Source organism: Petromyzon marinus, chromosome 63 (assembly GCF_048934315.1).
Source record: "Petromyzon marinus isolate PM22_M1 ecotype Great Lakes invasive population chromosome 63, UKy_Petmar_22M1.pri1.0, whole genome shotgun sequence".
Classification (NCBI taxonomy): domain Eukaryota; kingdom Metazoa; phylum Chordata; class Hyperoartia; order Petromyzontiformes; family Petromyzontidae; genus Petromyzon; species Petromyzon marinus.
This window is the reverse complement of record NC_133729.1, coordinates 107,035-112,196: the sequence shown is the minus strand read 5'-3', so window position 1 is coordinate 112,196 and position 5,162 is coordinate 107,035. Positions and strand designations below refer to the sequence as shown.

At 45.1% G+C, this 5,162-nt stretch overlaps 1 long non-coding RNA gene across 1 annotated transcript; it reads left to right on the top strand.

Annotated features, from left to right (window-relative positions):
- The first annotated feature begins 366 nt into the window (after positions 1-366).
- LOC142906291 (uncharacterized) lies at positions 367-4,213 on the top strand. Its single transcript, XR_012930118.1, has 2 exons — positions 367-919; positions 3,831-4,213. It is a non-coding gene; the product is annotated as an uncharacterized LOC142906291 (long non-coding RNA).
- The last annotated feature ends 949 nt before the right edge of the window (positions 4,214-5,162 follow it).

Sequence of the window (5,162 nt, the reverse complement as noted above, 5' to 3'; positions counted from 1 at the left end):
CACCTTTGTCAAGGCGCTTTACTTCTCCCACCTAGCTTAAAAGACGCTGCGAATCTTAGCAGCGTCCATTGAAGCGCTGTCGTCCCGACAGTTCTGTTCCTTCACCTGAAGAAGGCTACTTGTGTTGTGGCCGAAACGTCGTGAGAATTTTATTTTATTATGTTTTATTTGTATTATTTTATTTCCATTCTACGTGACTTTACCGAAAGAACCAAGAAGATGAATCCCTGCAGTCACGAAAGCTTTAAATCGAAAATTAAAGGCGAAGTCATTGCTTGTCAGTTAAACAAGACTGCGCATCTTAGATCACGCGATGCAGTGACCGTCTTTGTTCGATGAATGGATGAACGAAGTTTGTGTGATGGTTAATGCTCCTAGACGAGATTAGCAAGCTATTGTGATTCATTTGTGGCAAGCACTCTGTAATGAGGGCATGTTGCTGCTGCTGCAGTAGAAGCGTGGGAGATTGAGGAATTCTCTCCCCCTGTTCTGCATGGGCATCTTTTTCTCCAGTCTCCTCCGATGTGTCATTGGTATTGGCCAAAATTTTACACTTCTGAAAAAGATAACTGCAAATCACTTAATTTGGACCGCACTCAGCAGCAACATCACCCCTCTACTATGGTAACTTGGTAAGACCCTCATGAACACAGAGCCTTGCGACTCAGCCAGGCTTTGTTGCAGGCTAAACCAGCCGAACAATGAGAATAATCACTACTGTCTGCGCAGCTCTCTTCGCTGAGTCACGGTAAACTTTTTTCCCAAGCCTCTGTGGGAGTGCACCGCACATCGCTATCCTCCTTTGTCCCTTGCAGGGCGCCATGACCTTGTGTGGCAGCGCCACCAGAAGATGCAGGTCATGTTTGAGAACGTCCTGCCTCAGGGTTACGCCATCACGCAGAGGTGCAGCCTCGATCAGGTGCGTCCTTGTGTCTGTGTGTCTTTATGTCTGTGTGTTTTTATGTCTGTGTCGGTCTTTGTACGTGTGCTACATATACGTTGTGGGGAGTGGTGGCGCAGTGGTTAACACTGCGCTTAGAAACGAGCGACCTGAGTTCGATTCCCACTCAGTCAACAACACCAGTGACGATTATCTGAACCGGTCCTATGTCTCTCCTAGGTCGACTCAGCCTCAAATGAGTACCTGGTGTAGTGTATAAATATCCCAAATTGAAGAGACAAAGGTGGCCGGACGTGGTGCTGGCCACCCACCTCCTCGTGTGCCGTGCTGGCCTTCAGAGGTGGTCGCTAACAGCACGTGCCCCAGCAGTCTGTTAAGACTACACGGAGGATCTTTGATCTTTGTCCAAGTTCGTGTATAAGTGCCCAGAAGATAACAACCAACTTTAATGAAGAAAATATATCGGGAAACTGCCTGGCAGCTAATTGGGCCCTTCCTACTGAAATAAATAAATCTATCAAAATAATATCGAGATGTTTACGTTTAAGATTTTACATTAATGTTGGGGTTCTTGTACTAAGCAACTCAATTAATTCAGAAGTCATCATTCCCCTCCCCCGGCTGCCTGTCTCGCTTAATTGTTCAAAGCATTGGCCAGATGTCCAAATATTGCCGTCAGTTGATTGAGTGTCGTTTTCTGTGACGATCAAACAAGTGGCGCGTTCCTCTAATGTGTGGCTTTGAGACTTTGAAAAAAAGGTACCTTAGCACTGCATTGTTCTGGGAGAGTTCCACTCGCAGTTTTTATCTCGTGCAAGGACAGTCCAATTTGGATAACAATTCTGGACAGTGGACAGGAAGTGATGTCATGATTCTTGGAGGTGGTGGCTACGCTGGTGCTACACGTGGTTGGTGGATCACACACTGAGAAGATGCCGTGAATTTCAGTTCCAGTGGGCGTCAGAAAGGAGCCGCACCCTGGCTTGCCAGGAGCGGGTGGTACAGCAAATGTAGAATCCACCTGTTCCGTCTGTATAGGATATAATGTTGCCCCCTCACACGCGTGCATTTTCTCCGGTTGCTCCGGTTTTCTGCCACATGTGAACAATCATTAATTGGCCGAGAACACATTTATATGCAGAGGACTGCAGAGCTTGGGCAATTGTTGGTAGCACCGTCTCATGGTGTGCATTGCTGCTGCCTTCCCATCTATATGTGATTCCTCCTTGTGTCTCTGAATCCCTCCCTATGTCTCTCGTCGAAAGCGAGCAAATAACTGTGCAGTGATCGGGCATTACAAATTACCATTAATATTAATTTTGATTTAAAGCCTTCGTGACTGCAGGGATTCATATTCTTGGTTCTTTCGGTAAAGTCACGTAGAAGGGAAACAATAAAATAATAAAAATATAAAACAACAAAATTATCTGTGGTAGTAGTTACATTAGAGAAACCAAACGACATTCGTGAACACAAAGCAGACCTAAAACACGGTAGGACCAATACCTCGGCCGTGGAAGATCACTGTTATAATTCAGTAGGCTCACATGACATTGACTTCTCCAAGACAGAGGTTCTTTGCAAGCCATCTGGCTACCATGAGAGCTTCGTTCATGAGGCTATCCACATATACATATACAAACACAGAGACAATTTCAACCGAGAAGATGGATTCTGGCTTAGCAATCATTGGAAGGATTTGATACACCATTTCGGGTCTTAATTGATTGTTCACGCTTACGGTGGCTTTCAGACCGCATCAATTGTTTTCGTCTCCCCCCTCATCTTTTCTGAACATAGATGGACTCGTCCATCTGAACAAACTGTAAAATCGCTCTACGTGGTGCTAACGTCAATAAAACCGCCACTTTTTTCAAATTTTCTTGCTGTGGTTTTCACAGCTGATGATGATTGCTTGTGTTGCAGTCGAAATGTTCTAAGAATTTTATTGTTAAATTTTTATTTATTATTTTATTGTTTCCCTTCTACGTGACTTTACCGAAAGAACCAAGAATATTAATATTTTCATTATGAGACCTCCTTTGCCAGTAACAAGATATAGTAATAGGTTTTACCCTTTTAACTGGCACAAAAACTGAAACCTTTATTCAAGGCATCATGTTTGCAATAACCACAACACAAGCAGTCAAAATGCAAACAAAAGAGACAACTCAGATAATAACATGCACTGTCCTTGAATTTGATCGGTCCACACCCGAGACGGCTTTTCTTAGAGCCTAGTCTCCACTGGTGTTGGACCAGAAGACGCCAAAAGGCGTACAACTCAAAAACAGCGCACTATCAGAGTATTGAGTGCTCGGGTGAGCATTTACATTATGAGACCTCCTTTGCCAGTAACAAGATATAGTAAAAGGTTTTACCCTTTTAACTGGCACAAAAACTGACACCTTTATTCAAGGCATCATGTTTGCAATAACCACAATACAATCAGTCAAAATGCAAACAAAAGAGACAACTCTGATAATAATAATATGCACTGTCCTTGAATTTGATTGGTCCACACCCGAGACGGCTTTTTTTAGAGCCTAGTCTCCACTGGTGTTGGACCAGAAGACGCCAAAAGGCGTACAACTCAAAAACAGCGCACTATCAGAGTATTGAGGGCTCGGGGTGAGCATTTAACACCAGTGGAGACTAGGCTCTAAGAAAAGCCGTCTCGGGTGTGGACCAATCAAATTCAAGGACAGTGCATATTATTATCAGAGTTGTCTCTTTTGTTTGCATTTTGATTGCTTGTGTTGTGGTTATTGCAAACACGATGCCTTGAATAAAGGTGTCAGTTTTTGTGCCAGTTAAAAGGGTAAAACCTATTACTATTACAATATTAATATTATTCATCGGAGTAAGTTGTTGTTATTTGGACAATTGCACAAAGTGAACCTTCTGTCCCATGGATGGGAATGTATAGGAGGAAGACGAGTTTTGGAAGAGCATGATCAGTGACTACCTCAAGCCTCTGGAGGAAGATGACGATCACAGGAAACGCGTGAAGCAGGAACTCTTCGAGATAACAAACAAGGTACTGGCAACGCGTCATCGCGAGTACCGGAGATGCTTCGATAACAGAAAAATTGCGTTCCAGCGACAACGCGTTGTGCAAACAGCAGGCGTTAAGCGAGTACTTACCGTACTTGGCATGTGGTAGAAGAAGATTTAAACGACATTGAATTACCTATGCCTTATTATTCCTACGAATTAATTGTTAATTGTTCCAATAATCCGCTAATCCTGTAAAATACATGAACAATACAACAAAAACAACAGAAGTGACCATTTGGCGTCGAGAGTGGACAGTGGGGGAGAAAAATGAACGCACAAAGAGGGGATCCATAAACAGCCCGGGGTCATCCCCCCCGCCACTCGGCCAATGCAATGTAAATCAGGCCTGGTCTATCTGTCCCAACGTGCAGGGCACTTTCGTCTACTTCATGATCAATGCACTGTGGCTGATGGCGACCCTGGCACTGCAGTTCGTGGGAGCCGACCTCTACATCCAGATCCCGAGCACGAAGAACGAGGGGACGGTCATCAACGTGTTGCCCCTCGCCTTCATGTTCCTCATCACCTTCGCCAGCATGCTCATTGTCCAGTTTCTGGCCATGCTGTACCACAGGTGAGGAGGAGGGGAGGGGGTCGACCCATGCGTGGCCATAGGGGGTGTGTGTGCATGCCGACTCAGTGACCAACAACAGTAACGATTATCTGAAATGGTCCTGGACCTCCCCCCTTGTGCCGTACCGGCCTTCATAGGTGCCACTCGCTGACAGCACTTGCCCCAACAGTATCTTAAGGCTATCCAGGAGATCCTTGTCTTTGCCTTTATGTGAGTGTGGGCAGTGTGCTTATGACCAGCTCCGGTTTCGCAGCCGAGGTCTCACTCCGAAACAGTCGAGCAGCATTATCTTTTCATCGGCTGTGTAACACTGGGTGGAAACTACTTGGTTTGTCATTCCATGTGAAGCTCCGGATTTTCTTTGACCACATTGATATCTTCCCTTCTTTATTCTTTCGAGAAGGATGTTGAGGTGTCTAAAGTAACATCTGCACCGGTTAGAAACATTCAGGTCACCCTGCCTACAATGCATACTGGGTTTAACCAGACTGGATTGTGTCAGGAGCTCACAGATTCTTAAAAGATCTAGACACATTCCCATTGGTGAACTCCTCTCACAAGCGTGGCTGTGTTGGCTGGGTCATGTAGCCCCCATGCCCAGCCACTGCATGGCAAAGCAGCTATTAT